The following is a 23,072-nucleotide window of genomic DNA, read 5'->3' as shown; positions in this document are numbered from 1 at the left end:
GAGCTACAATTTACTCGTACTTACATTATTGTGTACCTACACACGTACATCACAGCTTTCGCTGAATATCAACGTAATCCCCATTGTCGAAGTAAACAGCCGCTGGAATTCCGTCTCCTGTAATGTTATATTTCCAAGATGAATATTTCTCAGCTCTCTGCCGCTCGTCAGTTCGATTTTTTAAAACTATCTTTAGGGACAGGATTGAGTGGGGAGGCAGCAAAACTATTTCTGTACGCGGAGTACAGTTACAGCAGGACATGTTATATTTGTTAAACCACTTTTTTTCTGTTGGTTATATCCGCTATTAGCATGAAAAAGGCCTGAAATTAGGCAGATAAATAAATATATAAATAACGCGCTCGATGGTAAGGTTAGGTGGAGGTAGAGGTAAGATTAGAGGTGACGTGTGTTTCAAGTGAAGGCTATCGTGCATAATGCATGATGGCGTGAGTTTGCCAAGCAGAACCTCATCTTCAACAGTGAAGGGAGGGTTGAGGTTAGTTGGGGAGACGGCATGTGGTTTAGGAGAACTTGAGGCTGGTGAGGTGATTTACACACCTCTCCATCAGACCCGTAATTGCTTGTCACGTGTTCTCGTGCTGCGAATTTGCAAGGAATAGCCAGAAGCAATGAGTCACAAGACCAATTTGAAGGATAGCATATAGTGAACAAGTAAATACTGCAACATGTCGTCTTTTACGCTCGGGACAAACATATACTCCACCAACAGATACTCCACCAAGTTGTAGCACCACCTTGGCATGAGACTCGGAGAGTTTGCTCGACGTGACAAAAATACAGCTGCATAACACGCCAATTCTTTCCAGTTGTATGACTGTTTTCATGCGCAATTCGTCACTCACTATAGAATGTCCATGCTTTGTACCACATCATTTAACCTGCTTTCGTACTTTTTAGCCTTTGCCGGGTTGGCTAGCCACGGTCTGACACTAGTCGCGAAGTGCTCACATACTCTTCTACTGCGCAGGTGTTATCGCCGAGCGCTGCCGCCGTTATTTCCGTCTCCCGCTATCTGGTAGTAGCGGCGGGTTTAATGCCCTCGAGAGGGAGACAACGAGAACATTGTTGCCACTGCCTTTCTCCCCGGTACGCTCTCGGTAGTGCCACTACGGAAAGTCCACGAGGCCGGACACCCTGGTGATCCCCTTAGGCGCCGCCACACTTCCACTTCCCCTACGTTGCGCTTCCTTCCGGCATGTACATCCCAGTCTTCTGTGGATCCCTATTGAGGAAGACAGTCCTAACTGTGTCCCCGGACGCTGATAAACTGAATTCCTTTCTTTGCAGCCTGGACGGAATGGCGGGGAACAAAGTTACATGGCGAAAGTAAAATGCGTTGAGCATCGTAAGTGGGGAACAAGCAGGTGAAGAAAAAATAAACGCAAATAATGCTGCTTGCGAAACATGTGTGCATATTTTCGCATTGACACCGCTATAAAGCAATCAGTGCAGGAACGTGTGACGTGCACAAGTAAAGTTGGCTGTGTGATGAGTAGTTTTCTCGTACAAAAAAGGAATGTGAACCGTCTTCAGCAATTTTGGGAGCAACAGGGAAACTGTTCAGTACCAAGAATGTGTTTTTATTGCGAAAGATTTACATATTATATACGTCCAGAATCCGGTATCCGTGGTGCACAAAATTGATTCAGGATGATACACGGTATAGTCGATGGGTGGCACAAGAAAAGGACCACTGCTCAAAGAAGGAACCGAACAATGAATGTTCGGAAGGACGACAGATTTTTCAAGGAAACTAATAATGTTGTTGAGCTGAAAATAAAATCAGTATAATGAACTTTCGACAGGCGAGACCACCGCTTAACCCCGTACTTCTAGAGCTTGATTGTGGTAAGTGACTAAAGGCGGACATAGGGAAAGGGCTGTGCGCTTAGACTCAGAAACGTGTCAGAGACGTGTGCAGTGCGCTATAGGAGTAATTGGAGCGTGCGAGTACACGAATAGCATTTGGGTGCTGCCACGTAGTGCTAACAGGGGCGCCTGGTCAAGTCTCTCAGCCGCCGTAACCAACAAAGAAAGAAAAAAAACGCGGAGAAAGAAGTTTGATGGCAGAAATTAGAGTACATAGTCGCACCACTGGGAACGTGCCAGCCTAGCTGATGTAGAGAAGGTGGCGCCGCTGTAGGCCCCACGTTGTGAGTGTAATTTAAATAAGCGCGCTACCTTTTGCGCGAAACTCGTTCTTCGAGCTTCTTCGGTGTGATGTGTACGTTGATTTGATATCAGCAGACTTTATCAAAAGAAGCTGGAGGTATAGTCACTTGACCACAGCAATGCGGCGCTGCAGGAGGAACAAACCAGCAACAAAACTACCGTGAAGGGACATGCTATCTGTCCTCTACGAATAAAACCGAGTGTGAAGCAGCTGAGATAGCCCGAAAGGAAAATAAGGAGGTGCGATAACGTAGAAGCTAAAGTTGCTGCAATGGGCCACCTTAAAAAGTGTCTGTTAAACAACTCCACAAATACTTCGCTGCCCTTACAGATGATGCAAAAGTAGTCCGTATACAAGAAAAATCAAACTCGCATGCATCATGCCTAGACAATAAAAAGCATATCTGTTCAACAATTGAACTCTAATTCTTTTGCATTTGGTACATTGCAAGGTGTGGTTATATGTAGTCGAAGGTGAAGATAAAGTTCTAGAGTGGAACGAAAGTAATGAAGTCTCAATGATAACCCACGAAATCTCGGAGAAAAGGGGGTCTACAGGCCTTATTTTCTTTTCCACCACTAAAGCAAATCATCTCGCCAACCTGTCAGTTCGACAGGTTGGCGAGATGATTTTCGTATGACAGTTCGTATCTTCAAAAGGGCGCTTTGCCGAAGCACTTACACTGTGTAAACTATACTGCAATTCTGCAGCGACGCTTTTACCTTGATGATTTGTAATTCGTTTGTGTTGTGGGTAGGTGGGACTAAAGTACCCAGGTTTTGGACGCTGAGGACCTGGCACCACAAACCCCGGCCACACCTAACATTGAGTTTAATTGAGTTTAACGGTGAAGTAGCCTTCCAACATGCAACAGGAGTGACTGTGGATAGCTCTTAGCCCTGCTGGAGTTTTACCTCAACGCCATCTTTATTAGCTACGAAGATGAAACTTACCTGCAAAAACAGGGCATCTGCAGAGGCTCGTGTGTCGCACCCGTTTTGTGCAACATATTTTTATCCGATGTTGACCATGCCCTGCATGACGTACTCGACACCGATGTTGTTGCGAAAGTTTTTAGATACGTGGATGACTTCCTTGTTCTTTTAGGAAAGCGACCTGGTTTTACAAGTGACGAAGCCATTGCTGATGTTTTAAACGCCTTTGAGGCGCATGGGGAAGGTTTACATTCACCCATGAACTTTCATCAACTAACCAAATCCAGTTTTTAGACATCACGATCACCTTTTTAGATAATCATGTATGTTGAAGCTACCACCCAAGGTCGAAAAAAGAATGCTACCTTACAATTCTGCCCACTCGAAGACCGTAAAAAGAACGATAGCAACTCAGTGCATTCGATCATCACTCATGAAATCCTGCCCTCATTCTATGCATGAAAGTTTCGATGCACAGCTGTCTCGCCTAAAGTCCGCGGTTTTCCCGGAGCCGGTTATGACCACTCTAGTGGAGACCTTACTGAAGAAGCTGAAAGTCAGTGAAAGATCGAATATGACAGAAGAGCAGCAGAGAGCCTCTAAGCCTCAAGTCCGACCAAATGCCCATAGAACATCCCATAACCTTAAAACGGTTGCCAACAAGTTTGGGATTAAAATGGTATTTTCGGCCCCTGTGAAACTTGCAGGCATGAGCTCACGCATCGAAAAAGGAAACAAGAAGCGTGAAGGGTGCGGCAAAAGCACGCCAACGCCTACGTGGACTGTAAAGTGGGTGTGGTATACCAAATACCATTGAAGTGTGGCAAAGTCTACGTAGGGCAGACCGGATGGTGTAATAATTACCGTATGCGAGAGCATGACCTCTCTGTAAAAAAACAAAACTAATGCCAACTTGCCGGCTCACTGTCTGGCCTGCACGAATGGGGAGTGTGTACCACTTTTAAAAGAAGTTAAGGTTCTGCGCAGCTCCAGAGACCCGAAGGGACGGGAAGTTTTAGAGGCTTACCTTATAAGAAAGAAAGGAGAAGGATGCGTGAGTGGCACATCGGTGTTTCTTCACAAACCAGAGATTAGGTTTCTTGACATGTGTCTGTAGTATTGTGATAGAGCTGCCTGTAAAGATTGTATTGATTGAAGGAATGTGCATGTGTGACCAGATAGTAGTGTACTTATATGTGTAGGATCTGTTCAATAATATTTAGTTGAGAGTTTACGCTCGTTCCGTCCGTCCTGTGTGTGGTGTCTTTTTCGCGTAAGGCTCGTGTTCATTCACCACACCTAACAACGGCGTATTTTTCTCAAGCTTCATTTCAATCTTTTGGAACATTGAAAAATACATCTCGTGTAAATTTATTAAGCGAACCAACCATGCTTCACTGGGACTTGATACCATTAATAATTTTTCACGAGGGAAATCTGAACAAAAATGTTTGTCAAAACTAATTGTTTTAAAAAATGCCGTGGTAATTAACAGACTAACTGTAAAACTTTTGGGCGTGTACCGAACTTTGGTGAGTCTGGTAGCAGTATTAAAAACAAAGAGAAGAAAGAAGAAGGCGCTTTATGTAACAGGCACCAAGAGACAACTAGGCAGAAGTGCATTTTTAGCCTGTCAGGCGTTAGCATAAAAATTGTGGGCCTCGTGCGTGGCCCCCTAATGGCGTCCGGTCAGCTTCTGATGCTCAGTTGGCGTCGGGCATTGACCTCTAATGAGAAAATCAGAAATAAACATTTGTCCCTCCCATCTCGGGACGCAACTATTGCCTTCGTAATGACCATTTCATATTATATCACTACCTCTTGTCATGGAACCAAGAGGTCTAATTCCTAGCTGCATGTAAAAGGGTCCGTCAAAGCGGGAAATTTTAATTTCAACTGCGGGCACGCTTCGTAGCAACAACGTTAGGTGTTCTTAACTTACCCTATCTGTTAGTACAGTGGTGTCTTGATATCGGCCTTAGGATTTACAGACTTTGCTATAAGTTAATGCTGTGTCAACTCTGACTGTAAGTACATGACAAGTTTAAACCTGCTGCGTACAAAAGAATGGTCAGTGCGTTTAAACACCCCTGCCATTAGCTTTGCATTTATATCGTCGATTGACATTGTCTGCCGCTTGTGACCTGAGCCCGAAAACAATCTTCACAACGTTTCAGTAAAGTGAATCGAGGCGTGTAACTAGAAAATGCGAACACGTTTCTATGCCTTGAAACGAGCGGAGGTAGATTCCCCCACCGCACACGCAACGGAAAACTGGCTTCCTCCGCCCGTTCCACCTCCGACCCTGATCGTTTCAGCACGTTGTTTATCTTCGTATGCGCAAAAACGTTCGCCGGTGAAACTTCTAGTGAGTTTCAAGCCATGCAAGTTTAGCGCAATGAAGGAGAGCGTTTGAAGAGACGGTGCGTCTGTATCTGCTAAAAATGAAGCAGACAGCCTTCCGCTGTATTCGCTACAAAAAAGGGATGTTTTTGTTTGTATTGGGGAACCACAGAATGTTCGCATACTCAAACATCGGCCTGATAAGCTCATGTATGCGAATAATTTTGTGTTGCGGTTCTTTTGCTTGAGGGTTTGTTTTAGGAAACATAGTTTGTTGAATGCCTTTTTTGTTGCATTTTTTATGTGTGCAGTCCAGCTAAGATCTGAGGAAATAGTCATCCACAAGTATTTGCACTCTGTAACATTTTTCAGGAGGTTGTGGCCGAACCCCCAAGGAAAACTAAGAATCGACTTGTTTTTTTATACTAGCATTGATACGGTTTTGTTTGGATTAATCATAATTGACCAGTCCCGACACCACTGGGCAGTGCGATTCAGTGCATTGTTCAATTTAATTTGGTCATCGAGAGTTTTTATCTCTCGGTGGAACATACAGTCGGTTGTACACTGCTTCACTTTCGCGTCAAGAACATTTGTTAAATCTTTCATAAAAACTAAAAATGATGCCTGACTGAAAACAGAACAGTGTAGGACGCCTGGGGTGACCGGAACCATAATAGAAGCGTTATCACGGAGTTGAACAAATTGACGCTGATCTGACAAATAGCTATTTATAGGAGGATTGGTCCGTGACCCACTATTTTTTTATCTTAACAAGTAATTGTACGTGCCAGACGCAATGGAATGATTGGAATTGTCCATAAATACTACATCGACTTGAGAATGATCATTAACGCACTGCGCGAAGTCATGCACTGTTTTTACACGCTGTGTTATAATTCATTAACAATTCACTACAGAATCCGTGCTGATTTGGTTTAAGAATGCCATTCGGTTCTAGAAATTCAGATATACGTTTCAAAATAATACCTTCCAGTAATTTACTTCAGGTAGTGCACAACAAATTCGGGCTAAAATTTTCGGGGGAGCTCACCTGCTTTGCGCACTGGGATAACTTTGGCAACTGTTCATCCTGCAGGTAGACGGCAATCATGAATCGATTTATTAAATACACACATATTGATTCGCTAGCTATTTCTGGATATCTCTTAAAAAAACGCTTCGCTATTTGATCGAAACGGCAACTCTTTTTTATCTAAGTTTAGAAGTAGCGATTCTACGCCACTTTCTGGAACATAACGGATTCTTAACAATTTAGCTTGACGGTACCGAGCTTGCAAGTGAAAAGATAGTAGTGTAGAGTCGTCTGTGAAGACAGACCTAAAAGTACGCGTTAAATGAGTCGGCGCTTGCTTTCCCTTCTTGTGGTAGGAGAGCAAGAGCCGGCGTTTTATGTTTAGAGCGCACATGGTGCCCAAATTTTCGAGGAGACAATTTGACAAAACGTTTTAATGTATTAGTCCAAAATATCCTTCCCAGTAATGTATTTTATCCTTCACTAGGCTAGTTAAATTGTTTTTTTAAATAAAACTGAGGATAGATGACCGTTCATGGGAGGTTCTGAGTCTTTTATTTTGCGCTTTATATGAAATATCTCCCGCGTAATCCATGGGTTATGTGTTTTAGTTGCCTTTGCAAACGTGGGAACAAATTTGTTCATGCAGTGAGTAACGTGTTCTTTAAATTTTAGCTGGGCGTGGTCGATGGTGGAATGAGCTTCCGAGAAAAAATCGTAGAAGTCTAAAAGCTCATCGGTGAGGTGCTTACAGTTGCATCGTTAGCCTTATTGAAGGCGCCTACGAGCTTGGTAGGACCATGCGCACGGCTAGGCGGTGGTACAGGCAGACTTGACAAGACTATATTGTGGTTAAACAACCCTTCCAGTGCACCAACGGTAACGTCGTTCTCCGGAAAGTGGTCATGGGTCAAAAGAAGATCTAGGGCGGCATTACACCCATCATGCACTCGGGTGGGTGTGGTCATATGTTGGATAAGGTTGACGTAAACAGGAAGTCGACCAATTGGATATTGATAGCACTACTCGTGTTCAATGAGCTCCAGTTATAATCGAGTAGGTTAAAATCTCCCAACAGCACTGTCATAGAACCAGCCATGTGCTGGTTCATATAGTCAAACACACTTGCAGGTATGCCAGATCAGCGTTAGGTGGCCTGTAGACACACCCGACAAAAGCGCATCTACCTTCCAAGTGAATCATGACACACAAAGCTTCGACATTTGGTACATAAGACGTAAACGAGAAGGCCGTATCTTTTAAATGCAGAGCATTTCTTAGCCTCGCCTCTTCCTGCGTCGGACGGCGTCCACAGCTCCGCGTCCGCAGCAGGTGCGCGTCTCCTGCTTCCCTCCCCTCTCTCAACAGCAGCTGGCGCGCGCATGCGTCGTAGTCAGCCCGTTCGCTCCGTCGCGGTCTCGGCGTAACAGGTGCGTGATAGCAGCGCGGTGGGGCGTAGAAGGGCGCGCGCTGCTTGCGCATGCGCGCTCCCCCCCCCCCCCCCCCCCGTACTGCTTTCCCTCTACTGCGCGCGCTGCAAATATAAAGCGGCTAGCGGTCGCTCGTGCTTCAGTCACTGCGTTGCTCCTTCCTTCCTTGGTTGACGCTCGCTCCCACGTTTACTCGTGTCTGCTACTCCAGCATCACGGAAGAAGCGATGGAAGCAACACTGCCTTCAACCAGTACTGAGGCCCCAATGCTCTGCATTTACTCGTGTTCCCCACGCGGGAAGGCGCGGTTTTTTTTTAGAACAAATGCTACGCCTCTGCTTCTAGAGTGCCTATCTTTACGCACAGCCGCATTGCCCGGTGAAGCAATCTCGTGGCGGTAAAAGGCACTTTTAAACAACGGTTCCGTATTAGCGGCGATATCGGGAAAGAGTGATAACAAAAGATCTTTAAGTTGAACAACTTTATTTAATATGCCGCGCTCATTGATATTGAGGAGAGGACGCCGGTGCCTGGTCACGCACGTTGTGATGGCCTACCAGCTTTCGTTTTTTTTGCCGTTTGACTTTATTGTTACGGCTTTTGTCCCAAGCAAAGAGACGGTCATTGGTGCATACCTTGTCATACTCAAAGTACACTTTGCATTTGCGGCGTCGATTGTCTTAAGTTCGTGTCCATAGCTCATTTTGAATGTCGCGGATAATTTCACAAATAGAATACCCTGAGCCTTTAAGCTTTCTGCACTGTTTAAGGGTAACAGTTTTATCGCGATAGTCAAGCAATTTTAAAATTATGGGCCGGTGTTTGTGTTCTTCCTGCTGTTAAACTCGGCCGACTTAGTGAATATGTTCAATGCAAGATGTATTTTTTTCCAAGATATCCTGAAAAATTTCTTTTGTGGCTTTTTCACGCAAAATGTTTTCAGACTCATTTTCCTCCTCTGTTACGCCATAGACAATATTAAGGTTGGATTTTCGGCTTCCATTGTCTAGTTCGTCGACTTCTATAGCCATCAACGAGAGTTTGTGTTCGAATTCAGCTATTTTGTGCACGCAGTCGGTCACCTTTTTTTCGACACTACCAATTTTTTTAGTTTCTTGCCTATCGAATTTACCGTTGCATTAGTTACACCGTTTTCTTTCTTGATTTCATGTGTGTCCCCCGAAATGGTCCTTAGCTCTTCCATGATTTGGTGGTTATCGGGGCCCCGGTTTGTTTCAACGTCTCCCGTAGGTAGTAAAAAGAACCACTACGAAACACACTAGCTACAAATAAGCTCATCAAAAGGCCGTGAGCACGGCAGCTAAAACAAGCGAACATCGTCAGTTAGAAAACATTTCCACGTCGGTTTTTCACTTTGACGACAAACAGAGAGGGATGGCGATCTTCGTGCTTGCATTGCTACCGTGCCCCAGATAACGCTTACCTCCGTCTATCGTGCATACAGGGCCGAGTAAGCGCTTGACGTAAGGTACCGGGGGAAGCACCACTTCATGTGCGCATGACGTTATCTGTGCTTTCGGCTGCTCTCATCGATACAGCACGCTGACCAGCAGGACAGCATACTCCCAATGTATGCTTTCCCGTAGACGCGAGGCAAGGCCGCGACACGTCGGGGTATGAAAGATGAAAGAGAACAAGCATGATGAGCCCCACGTCCAGAAGCGACAAGTGCAGCAATTCATGAAAACCAAGCGCCTGATGCACGGGGTATCTGGCCAATTGTCAAAGTGATGGGGCATGGGGACCGCAAGGTTCCTACATCTTTCCGGACGTTTTCCAAAGAAGAAAACTTGCGTCCACCGTTTAAAAATGCAAGTGGTGACGGCAATGTGCAAGCACAAGTGTAAAGGTCCACCTTAGAAGATTAACACCCTTGTTTGGGGTTGGCCAATTTTTCCGAGCATCGATTTCGTGGCGTGTCAATTTCTGACAAATAAAGATGTTTTCTCTCTCTCTCTCTCACTCCTAGATGACTCACCGGCCCTATTTTCCACTTTATATGGCCTAACCATATCCAAAAGGTATGTTCCCATTTGGATTAAGTGTCTTAAACTACATTCACAAGGCCAGTTTTTTATGTGCCTTGAGAAGAATTATTACAGCAGTAGGCAAAAAAATTGTGCATTGATTTTATTACCACGAACATTTCTTGTTTAAGTTTTTTTACAGTGGCCCCGCCGTACCCGGAAATTGTATACATTTTAAACTGAGCAGATTTTTTCTTTTCCCGCGTACCGCACCGGACAGCCTTGTTTTATAGGGAAGGGTTCCACCGTGTCGTCACTGACCTAGACTGTTTTTGTTTTAGCGATAGCGTTCTTGATCTAAATCATTGGTTATCGTTTGAAGCCACTGCTCACTTTCTTGTGATATCATGACATAGTCCCCGTCAAGTGCGACTGTCCCGATCGAGGCCAAATAAGTGAGCGATAGCTGTGAGAAAGAAGCGAGACAAGAGTATACAAAATTCTAATAGTTATTGCGACGAATTGCGATGAGTTTGCTTTACGCAGACCCCAGAGCAACAATACCTGCTGGAGCAATAAAACCCCGTCCGATACCGTTTGAGACGCGCCGGGGAACGCGGCAGGGGAACTGCATAGTCGTCTGGTCAAGTCGCGGCTGGTCATGTCTTGGCAGTTTTCTACTGCTCACAGTACGGGGACGCTTGGCTGGATAATGTGCCTGGCGATGGCTCACCGGAGCTCTGGCGTGGCGACGATATACAAGGTGGCTGGAACAGGCCGCTTCAGAAGCCAGGTCAGGGCGGAGCTTGGGGGTGGGCCAGGATGTCGATGAACACCGCAATCTCAACCGAAAATCTAAATAGCGGTAGGAAAAACGGCAGCACCCGCGATTGGGCGTGAATAATTTAGTTAAACGATGTCGTTCGTGACAGATATCGACCGGGCTACGTGCTACGCAGACCTTTGATTTCTTTTATAGGAGCGTAGCAAAGCGCTATGAGCCACTGACCATTTCCCCGTAAACTTTTAGAAATATTTTGTGGGAAACTCCCCGTTCAGTGTTTTTGTGCTACGTCGGCGACCCCATGGCGTTTCGAAAATCCGCGTGTTGTTTGCAGAAAAGTGGAAAATGTAGTTTTTCAACAAGACAGCGCTGTTTGAACGAGAGTATCGAGTGGCAGCATGTCTTGGAACTGTTATGGCAATGGTGCTCATGAAGCTTTTCGGGTACTTGCAACAGAGGACATGTCATACTTATATCCTAAATGTTCAATTTAAAGCATAAAATGATGCAGGCATACATTAATTAGTGAGCGTGATTTCAACATTTTCATCAGTTAAATCATATGCAGTAATGAACAAAGCAGTGCTCTTTGCGTAAGCGGCGCCGACTGACGGCGTGTTTTTCCGCCGTAATGAGAGTCTCAATCATGATGCGACTTTCTTTCTTAGTGCACGCCTAACCGTAGCGGCACATTCAGCTGCAATACAACTTTCCGTCACAATGGGACTCTCCAACCTGGCGCAATTTTTTGTCGTAACCCACCTTAAACCCTCAGCCGCAATGCCACCCTCCACAGTGGCACACACTTCGGCGTGATCCTGCTGTCCGCTGAATCCAGACAGAATCTCTCCGGAGTACATTTTGAGGTTATTCGATGCCTAAATATCACACGGTTAGATAAATATTTTGTTTGAAGCAAAATTTGTGAAAGATTTGGATGTTAGCACATCCTAATGGCAACCACAATGGCAAGTGAACTTGAAAGTTTAACCCATCAGAGGCTGTTTTGATTTGTGGTTGTTTATTTTACTTTGCTGTCAAACTAAATTCAGAAAAAAAAATAACCGAGGCGGCTGTCCACTCGCAGTAAGACGCGCCTGCACAAGGGACGGCTCTGCGGTAAAATCTGTCTCTGTGACCATCGGAGCTTTCGCAGCGGTGCTAAAGAAAACATTGTCTCGGGGGGGTGGGGGCGGGGTGGCAGAGTGAAATAGACGAACGCTGATTAACGATGAAGAGCGATCTATTCCCAGTACACACAAGGTGGCCATCCTAGACCTCGCGCAAGGTATGCGTAAGTCGCTTCGCGTCGACATCGTAAGTCTTGGGTCAAGGCACTGTGAGGCATTGCATACCGTAGTCCCGCAACAGCATAACCAATAACAGCATTCTGTAGCTGCACGGATCGCAAGATGTTTCCCTAAACGTAACAATAGTTAAAACTCTTCGTATTTGAGTTTACCTTTTAATCTGCGTATATGTTGCTATGTTCGGTACAGTGCACTTCGAAAAACTATAAAAGTAAATCTTTGCTTGGTCCCAGAATTAGCGTTTACCGCATGTAGCCGTGGAATTCTCTCACCTGCAGTCATGAATTTATGACCTCTGCTGCGGCTTTAATCATTTCCATCCTTTCAGTTTCGTTTTTTAAGTGACCATGTAAAATGTTATCCAAAGAGTGATATACACATAGTTCTACACGCACCCGATTTGCCCCTAAGCAAGGTGTGAAAGTTCGGAAATTTTCTCGGAAGCTTTTCGTAAATTTGGCTAGTAGCGGGTATACATTCTGCCCATGCTGCAGGACATAGCCTCTTTTACCGCTCTTAGAAAAACAAAAAGTTTAGACGAACCATCAGGCTTTTTCGATGCTGTTCTTTACTCATACTTCACAAGTAGCACAGTGGCGATGCAGGCATAAAATGATTTTGCTTTTCTTCTCATCTTTTTTTACAGATTGGGGAAGCTAATGCACTTTAAAGGCACCAGAAGAAAAGGCTGTGAGGTGCCGCAGAGCCGACAGCCACTTTGGCCGTCGTAATGGAAGGCGTAAAATTTGTGGTCCCAACCAGCGTGCTCGGCGATGTCGTCACCGTCGGCGCGAAATTGAGAGAACCGTTTTTCCGTGTAGCGCCGAGCGATCAAAATTTCACCGCCCGTAATTTCACCGCCCGTAATTTCACCGCGGCGCACTTCTGGCATGACGCAGGACACTTGTTTTACGGCCGACTGGGTAGCTACTCACTTCCCATCAGGCAGCCGCGAAAAAAATGTTTTCAAATTTTGCATTGTTTTCTCTCTTTTTGGAGGTAGCAGGTAGATCGACAATTTGGAAGGAGTCAAAAATAGCTTTTAGTTTCTTTTTAAACGTTGCGATAGCGTTCTCGGCTATGGCGTTTTTTGTAGTGGCTCATGTGGTTTTTACAGTACAGCCTGGTAGTACTTTTCGACAGGTCAGGCTTAATTTGAAGCTTCTGTGCTGCCCGAAAGCAGGATATGTTTCATTTCTTTTGGTCGTCTCCGGCTTTATTAGAACTTTTCCAGTGAAAATGCGGATTCGCTGAAAACGCATATTACTGCTGATATGTGAGGTAGCCTTAGGGCAAATGTGCCGAGCTCGAACGTTATTCATTCAGCCGGCGATACATTTCATTCATTCATTCATTCATAAGGTTAATTCATTCGAACGTTATTCATTCAGCCGGCGATAACATAACAGCGAAGTTAAGAATACGCATTGATGGTAACGCAAACTAACATAAGAGAAATATGTCACTTTTCTGCAACGTTTCCAAGAGTTTGTGATAACAAGGACAAAGCAGAAAGAGAACAGGAATAGCTCGGAATGAAATAACTACATTGCAACTTTAGCCCTGAAGAAAAGCGGGGTAATGTACACTTTCTACAAAAAATGTTCTGTAATGTGGGTTTATTGCCCTGAAAGCGGATAGTAGGAGAAGCAGAGAAGTGGCAAAAGTATCGGTGGTCCAGCCGAATGTCTCGCGCACTTTACGAGCTTCACGCCGATGACGATGCCGCTGCGGTGGCTGACCCTGTTCCCTCATCGTCATCTGCACAATCCGAGTGGTCAATCTCCTTGAGTGGGCGTACGCCAATCACAAGGTCAATACTGACCGTTGTGGCCGCGTAGCTTACACATTGTTCGGCAGTGCCCTCACGGTGGCTTCGAGCCACTTGCTCCGTCTTTCGCCCTACAGCTCTATTATCCAAACATGAATGACAGAAGTGAGAAGTGGAATAAAAACGACATTGAAATGTGATTCTCCTTAACCTGAACTGTCGAGGAGTGAAAACTAAAGTGCAAAAATTACACAACTAATTATCTCTACTGGCACCTACCTGGTAATATTTAGCAATCGTGGTTAGATACTTTTATCGCCAATGCTGAAGCTTGCTGAACCCTTTTCATGAATGTATTATAGAGACACACACAAAATGATTACCGGTTAGGTCTTCTTCCAAGCCTATTAGAGTGATTTCCGTTCACTGTCGATGGCGAGGCTGCAAAGTATATTCACTGTTTGGTAATTCATTTTTACACGTTGTCCTTCAAAGTAGGTTTTTTTTATATCCTCCCAGTAGCAAATTCCACGTTATGTTAAAGCTTTGAAAATTCGCATGCCCGTTTAAATATCAGTGCGTAATTGTGGAAGTGGAAATTGCTTTCAAGATCCACAGCACACAATTGGGTAAGTGGGCAAAAATTTTAGGTTGATACGTTTAGTTAAAAAGCGGGCATTTATAACTCTCGGTTCTTCTATTGTGTCTCAGCGACGATTCTTGAGCCTGGTGCACTTAGTTTATTGCTTTGCAATTCCCCATAGGTGGTTACCGGTGTGTGGTTGGTTTCAGAACACATCCCAGTATCTCATTAACTAAGGCTTTGTGCAGCTACGCCCAATGACACGGGTTTGATCTCGGCAATGGTCGCCGCTCCTTATATTAAGTTGTCGAGATGCCGGCCCAGCATAGAGATCCCAACGTAGTCAAAATTATTCCAGGGCCATCCACTATGGCGCGGCTCATAACCCAAGTGTAACTTCGGGGTTTCAAACTTCACAATACCATTTTATGCTCGTGTTCTTTGGCCGACTGCCAATTATGGATTGGTACATGAATAAATACACAGCGTAAATACACATAATTGGAGTACGAACTTCAGAGAAAAAACATGAAAAAGAAAAAAAGTCTCAAAAATAAACTGTTCAATTCAAGAATATGCACCCTATATAGATTATCCAAAAAACAAAGACTTAACTAAAAAATCCCCTCAAAGGAGATTGGAAATACGAATACGAAAATTACGGACGTGAGGAAACCTTGTACCACCCTCCATTTGCGCAAAAATGCATATTTGGCGAAGCCATTCCATCGCTAAAACAGCGGAAATGCAGATAAATGGTAGAAGGGAATTTAGAAAAACCAAGAAATACAGAAAATAAAAACATACGAAGTTTAAAAATGTAAGCAATGCAATCAAAAATACCAATATGCATATCTATATATATATATTTATTTGTTAATTGTACCTCAAATTCCCGGAGTGTGTATATATATATATATATATATATATATATATATATATATATATATATATATATATATATATATATATATATCAGGGTGTCGAACCGGAACCGAACCGAACCGAAAACCGGAACCGAACCGGTATTTTTTCCGGAACTGAACCCGAACCCGAACCGGAACTGAACCGGAAAAAGAAATAACGGTTACCGGTTCATGCCGAAACGGTTCGACCCTCTGTTGTTGATATTGCACAGTCAATGCAATTCAGGCCTTTTTTTCTTTCCCGTACCATCAACTTCGTACTTGCTCGCGCACTTTCCCCTCCAGACAATTGAACACTATCACGCTTTATGTAACAACAGGGGAAATGAATGAGCACCAATGTAGCATTGGTCTGTTGCTGCTGGAGGCGCGAGCGTAGTGCAAGCTGACCAAACGAAATGTCATTCTCGGCAGCTTGCAGGTGATATAAAACGACTTTGCCCTTCCCTAGCTGCGACTTCATTGGAGAAATCAGGCTGCAGGAGTGCTCCACTGCGCAACAGCGAAAGCTCACACCCGATGTGTGCAAACTTTTTGCATTTCATAATTTGTTGAAAAGGTCCGACACCTGCAAATTATTAATACTTGACAAGTGTGACCGCAGGAGCTGCTCAGTGGCTAAGCTGTTTGCTAAGCCGTTTGCCCAACTCGCTACATTGCTTCTACTGCTACTCGTTCCGGAGGGGAGTACTGCTGTGGACGAATTAAAGAGCGTCTACCCAAAAAGTCCCATCTCATGCTCCACGTGTCAAATTTCCCTTTCATTTTGTAACCGCATTACCTGTTATAAGATTCCGCAATGTAGCACACGGAACGATGGTAGGGGTTCAGGCGGTACGATGACATACTGATTGTAATGCACACTTTCGGTATCGCAAAAGGAATTGCAGTGGTCAGAGCAATAATGCAGTGACTGAGCGTAACTAAAGCTTACTTTTAACAAAAGTGTGGCTAACACATTCGATAAGGTGACAGCTAACAAATTATTCAGGGTTACCAAATAATATAATTCATTGGTAGTATTTATGTGCCTGTTGTAGAATTTTTCTGTTTTGTTACAAATATAAAAAATGTGCGCCATTGTTATTAAGCGCTGGTATTTGAACACGCCCGTACGCAGGACTAAATTTAAGGCCTCAAGGTTAGCGTGATGGGCGATTGCATACCGACAATTGCGATTTCAACAAAAAAGGAAAGGACAGAAAATATATCCCACCATCATATCTCTTGGCGTTGGCTTTATGAATAGTTGCTAGGACAACAGAAAGTCTGAGCGATAAAGAAGGTGGTAAATCGTCGCCACTTCATGTGTTTTTCTAATATCTCCTAATTGTTTAAAGTTTCCTTTGCAATTGCGCCACTGCCCTTGGGGAGCAGCACCATTTTGAATGTCAGTTTGTGTTTTGATTTGACGGTCGTTTTAAACTAGTAAATGTTTTTTTTTTCTAATTTTAGTGATAATTCAACTAATCGAACCGGTTCGAAAACCGGTTCAAGCTCCCGAACCGGTTCGCGAACCGGTTCGGTACGTGATTTTGTCGAACCGGAACTGAACCGCAACGAAATTATTTCACCCGAACCCGAACCGTAACCGAACCGGTATTTTTTTCGGTTCGACACCCTGATATATATATATATATATAGAAAAGAAGGGTTGGCAGTCAAGAAAACCTCGGAAAGCAAAGGGGAGGTTGTGGTGAGTCATAGAATGAGATGAAGAATTTTTTGAGCCAGAAAAAAAGTGGTAGAAAAATGCCCGCCGGGTGGGATCCGAACCCACGACTTCCAGAATACCGGCTTGGTGCGATAACCACTACGCTACAGGCGGGGTTGTTACCCCACCCCTTTCTCGGGTATTTGTGTTAAGGTATTAAGGATTTCAAGGATTTTTCAAGGATTTTAATAAACATTTTTCGGTACATACACATCGCACGTAGTTATTAGTACAGAAGGAGGTCCCGAAGTAAAACTGTCGGGGGGACCTCCTGTTAATAAATGCAAACATATTGTTAAAAAATGCGTAGGCAGTCGAGGTACGGGTCAGTTTAGCACGCTGATTGAATATGCAAACACTATAACAAGACATTATGCAATATTATCTCGGGAAGAAAGGTTTCTGTACTATTAACAGGGGGAAGCACAAAAAGTATTAGTCAGAAACAAAAATGTTAGCAAGCATGGTCCTAAACTACGGTACAATGAAGAAGCAATATTTTGTACAAGTACTAAAATTTCTTAGTTAGGTACGGATCAGTGTAACACGCCAATAAAATATGCAAGCACTAGAACAAGAAATTATACAATATTAGCTCTGGAAAAACAGGTTTAACTTCTATACGAGACTTTATTATTCGCAAAGATTGTTAAGCAAAAACTATCTTAAACTAATGTTGAATGAACGCATAGAATAAGACAATTTAATTGTTACTGGTATGATTTCCATAGTTGAATGGCTGCGAAAATGGCTCTTTGTTTGCCGTAGTTAGTGTAGACCTTAGGCAGCAGTAAGTTGAGGTCTTGGGCAAATGTTGTGGGGTTGGTGTTTGTTAGGTTGGAATCTAAGAAGCTACTAATAATTATGCCGCTTGTGCAAGCCCGAAAGATGATAGCACCCAGTTTTAGTTAAAAAGCAAGTTTTAGCGGTGGAATCTTTAGACTGGTGTAGATGGGAAGCGTCGATGCATTGTATGGGCTGAATGTAATTAGGCGAACTGCATGGTTTTGTAAATGATGGAGACGTGTCAAATGAGTACAATATGTGTTTCCCCATGACGATAAGCAGTAATTAAGATGACTGTGAACAAATGCATAGTATAGAGATATCAAGATATGTTTCTGAAAATAGCTTCGAGATTTAATTAGTACGCGTATGCCAAAACCAATTTTTTTGTACTCGATTTCACGTGCAGAATAAATTTCAGATGAGTGTCGAGTAGAACTCCGAGGAATGTTACTGTGCGTGACGCAGGAATGGCGGTGCGTTCAAAGCAAAGGCTTGGAACTGAAACAGGATGTTTATTAGAGGTACGAAATATTAAATATTTTGTTTTTGTGGGGTTTATCTGGAGTGCGTTTTTATTACACCATCCCGCAATATTTCGAGGTTTTCGTTTAGCCTTGCTGTTGGGGCGTCTAGATTAGGATCACCTGTTAATATTGTTGTGTAATCGACGCAAAGAATGCAAGTTGGGTTAGTTAGGCACGTAGGCAAGTCATTAATATACCCTAAAAAGAGACGTGGACCTAAAATTGACCCTTGCGGAATGCCTTGATTTAGAGTTATAGGTTGGGACGTTGCATCTAAAAGGCGTACAACTTGGGTCCTGTCTGCTAAATAGCTCCGCAAAAGCGTTAGAGGTGGCCCACAAATTCCCAGTGATTTTAATTTAGAAAAAAGAATTTTATGAATAATGGTATCGAGAGCTTTCGTGAAATCCCACCCCTGTTCAAAAGCTAAGCTATTTATGTTAAGGTATTAAGCTACCACCCCCAAGTGCAGGAAATAAAAAATACCTTAACATAAATACCCGCGAAAGTGGGGGGGAAACAACCCCGCCGGTAGCGTAGTGGTTATCGCACCAGACCGGTACTCTGGAGGTCGTGTGTTCAGATCGCACCCGGCGGGCACTTTTTCACCGCTTCCTTTCTGACTCAAAAAATTCTTCATCTGTTTCTATTACCCACCACAACCTCCTCTTTGCTTTCCGAGGTTTTCTTGACGGCCAAACCTTATGTTCTCTCTCATTTCCCCGAACCCCTCATTTCCCATTCTCGGATTCGCTATATATATATATATATATATATATATATATATATATATATATATATATATATATATATATATATATATATATATATATATATATATATATATATATATATATATTGTGGCGTGGCAATGAAGGCACTGCTCGTAATATGTGTTGACAGGCAAATACGAGCTGGTAGCTAAAGCAGCAACAGTGTTCCAGGTACAGCGCGCACGTCCGCAAGGCTCTCATCGTCGTCGTCGTCTCTCTCTCAAGGCTGTGTACCAGCTTGGCAGTGGCGCATATCCCTGGAGGAGAGGTTGGCCATAACTCAACACCTGGATTGCCAATGTGCAAGAGCCCGTGACATAACCTTCGGCGGCGAGAGCACCGACGCGGTGCAAACGACGGAACAAGGTTAGAGGCAGCTTGAATCGCGGGAATGGTACAGCTTCAGACGGGAGACGTGCACAAGTTGCGACGTTGAATGGGATGACGACGAAGGCGTGAGGGGTCCAATTTCGTAGGTCACGGGAGTTACCATACGTAGGATGCGGTAAGGGCCCGTGAAACAACAGAGCAGTTTTTCAGAGAGGCCGACGTGGCGCGATGGGGTCCACAGGAGGACTAAAGTGCCAGGGGCGAAGTACACATCGCGGTGGTGCTGGTCATAGCGCCCTTTCTGGGCTGCTTGTGCTGTTGATATCCTGGCGCGGGCAACCTGTCGGGCCAAGTCAGCGTGCGCTATCGCGTCTCGTGCATATTCGCTTCTCATGGTCCCCGAATTAGGCAATACGGTGTCCAATGGCAAGGCAGGGTCGCGCCCAAAAAGAAGAAAGAAAGGAGAGTAGCCAGCAGTGTCGAGGCGAGAAAAATTGTAAGCAAAAGTAACGTAGGGTAGTGGTACGTCCCAGTCACTGTGGTCGGCGGACACGTACATGGCCAGCATATCCGTGAGCGTCTTGTTGAAGCGTTCAGTAAGTCCGTTTGTCTGGGGGTGATAGGCGGTGGTAAGGTTGTGCTTGGTACGGCAGGAACGAAGGAGGTCATCAATAACTTGAGACAAGAAGTAGCGCCCACGGTCCGTAAGCAGTTGACGAGGAGCGCCGTGGTGCAAGATTACATCATGCAGGAGGAAGTCGGCTACGTCTGTGGCACAGCTGGTGGGGAGGGCACGTGTGATAGCGTAACGCGTTGCATAATCGGTGGCGACAGCAATCCACTTGTTTCCCGACCGGGACAAGGGGAAAGGGCCAAGCAGGTCCAATCCTACACGAAAGAATGGTTCTGCGGGGACAGCGATTGGTTGAAGCGTGCCCGCTGGAAGTAAACGAGGCGTTTTGCGGCGTTGGCAGAGGTCACAAGCCGTAACGTATCGCCTCACGGACCGGTAAAGGCCCGGCCAGTAAAAGCGCCGACGCACGCGGTCGTAAGTCCGAGCCACGCCAAGGTGACCAGCTGTGGGCGCGTCGTGAAGCTCGCGGAGGACGTCAGAGCGGAGATGCTGAGGCAGAGCAAGTAGCTCGTCAGGCCCGTCCTCGCGAAAGTTTCGGCGGAACAAGACGCCATCACGAAGCATAAATGCACGCGTAGAAGGGTCGGCCGGCTCGGAGCTGAGACGTTCGATGATCTTGCTAAGAGTGGGATCACGGCGCTGATGGTCTGCAATGTTGAGCAAGTCCGACAGAGCGAATACGCCGGGGTCGTCGTCATTGTCTCGAGGGTCAGGGGGGTCAACAGGGTGACGAGACAGGCAGTCCGCGTCCCTGTGCATGCGACCAGACTTGTAGACGACCGAGTAGTCGTATTCCTGTAGCCGTAATGCCCAACGACCAAGTCGTCCGGTGGGGTCCTTTAGAGTGGAAAGCCAGCATAACGCATGGTGATCCGTAACTACGGCGAATGATTTACCGTACAAGTACGGACGGAACTTGCTTACAGCCCATACAAGTGCGAGGCATTCACGCTCAGTGAAAGAATAGTTGCGTTCGGCCGGGCTCAAAAGGGGACTGGCATACGCTATCACTCTGGTGCGACCGGCCTGTTGCTGGACCAATACAGCTCCTATGCCATGCCCACTCGCATCAGTACGAACTTCTGTCGGAGCCGTAGCATCGAAATGGGCCAAAATCGGACAACGGGTCAGATGGTCAATGAGAGTGGAAAAAGCCGTAGCTTGCGCGGAGCCCCACGAGAACGAAGTATCGGTCTTTAGAAGATCCGTGAGCGGGCGGGCTATGTCAGCGAAGTGCTCGATGAAGCGGCGGAAGTAAGAACATAGCCCAACAAAGCTGCGAACGTCCTTCGCAGATCGAGGGAGAGGAAACTCTTTGACGGCACGCACCTTGTCAGGGTCAGGTCGCACACCATCAGCGTCTACTACATGTCCCAGGATCTTAAGTTGTTGGCCGCCGAAATGGCATTTGGACGCTTTGAGCTGGAGGCCGGCTCGGCGGAAGACCGCAAGGATGTCCGAAAGACGTTGGAGGTGTGTCTCGAATGTTGCGGCAAACACGATGACGTCATCCAAGTAGCAGATGCACGTCGACCACTTGAAACCACGCAACAGCGAGTCGATCATCCTTTCGAATGTCGCAGGCGCATTACAAAGACCGAACGGCATGACCTTAAATTGGTACAAGCCGTCCGGCGTCACGAAAGCGGTCTTTCCGCGGTCCATGGCGTCAACAGCAATCTGCCAATACCCGGATCGTAGGTCGATAGACGAGAAATATGACGAAGAAGAAGAAGCTGGGCAGGCGCGCGCCAGCGCCGGTTCTGTCTCATGGCCGACATCTTGTAAATACTGAAAATACACCGTTCGCCCATCTCATGGTTCACGTCCTTTGTCCTGCCACCACGTAACATTTGGTGGAGTGTGCGGGACGATCAGCTTCATCCTGGCCCCCAGCATCACGCCGTCTTGGCTCCTGAAGCGATCTTCTCCAGGCTCTTGGACCGCGTCGGCATGCCCCAGCCCCGGTGAGCCATCACGACATCTGTTCCCCAGCCCGTGCCCCCAGCCTATGACGAGCCGAAATCAGCCGAGACGTGAGAAGCCGCGACCAGACAAGACGACGACGCCGTCCCCCTGCCCCGTTCGCCGGCGCGTCTTCTCAAGGGCTTTGGACGTTGCTTCATGACGTCAGCGGGCATGGCTGTTCGGGGGTCAGTGTTCACCAAGCTCTTCATCCTCATCCGTGGTGGCAACGACGTCTTCACTGTGTATTATCATTTCATCGTTCGTACTCACTACACTCGTTCACCTACTAAGGCCTCGACCGGGACGGTCTCCCTCGACGGCGGGGTTATGTTACAAGACGACGACGAGGATGCGAACAACGAAGAAGAAGAAGCTGGGCAGGCGCGCGCCAGCGCCGGTTCTGTCTCATGGCCGACATCTTGTAAATACTGAAAATACATCGTTCGCCCATCTCATGGTTCACGTCCTTTGTCCTGCCACCACGTAACAATATATATATATACAGTAAGGAAATGAGGGGCTCGTTAAGGGAATACAGAAAGATAGGTCGGCAGTCTACAACGCCAAAGGCGGCATAGGGGTCTGGTTAGGCTCTTTTTTTACTACGGTTAATGAAGTTAACATTTTTGTAAATATACGGAAGAAAGAAAGAAAGAAAAACACGCGCCCAGAGTGGGGATCGAACCCACGCCTTTCGATTAGATCTCGAATGCCTTACCAATTCGGCAATCTGGGCGACTGTGTTCTCCTTCACTTTCTGGGCTATGTATATTTACTAGAAGTGTATCTGACGCTTGAGGGTGGTAGCCAGCGCCACTCTGACTGCACGGGGAGAAGGGGACCTTCTTTTCAACCCCCGGGGCGTGAAAATGCTTGACGATATTCAGGAATTTGAATCCAAATTGCAGCTTTGGGAGAGACAGAGGAGAATTAAGAAGTTTGATCATTTTCTAACCCTGAAGTCGCTGGAGAACGTGAATTAACAATCCTGTGATAACTTCGCTGACCTCCTCCAGGGTCTCCAAAGAGAATTCGAG

General features: G+C 45.6%; 1 non-coding gene across 1 annotated transcript; it reads right to left on the bottom strand.

Annotated features, from left to right (window-relative positions):
* Window positions 1-22,699: 22,699 nt before the first annotated feature.
* Trnar-ucu (transfer RNA arginine (anticodon UCU)) lies at window positions 22,700-22,771 on the bottom strand. Its single transcript has one exon. It is a non-coding gene; the product is annotated as a tRNA-Arg (tRNA).
* Between the last annotated feature and the right edge of the window lie 301 nt (window positions 22,772-23,072).

This window comes from Haemaphysalis longicornis, unplaced genomic scaffold (assembly GCF_048455015.1).
Source record: "Haemaphysalis longicornis isolate Haplotype H1 unplaced genomic scaffold, Haemaphysalis longicornis Haplotype H1 scaffold_4, whole genome shotgun sequence".
Classification (NCBI taxonomy): Eukaryota; Metazoa; Arthropoda; class Arachnida; order Ixodida; family Ixodidae; genus Haemaphysalis; species Haemaphysalis longicornis.
The sequence above is the reverse complement of the archived record's forward strand: the minus strand, read 5'-3'. Positions and strand labels throughout refer to the sequence as shown.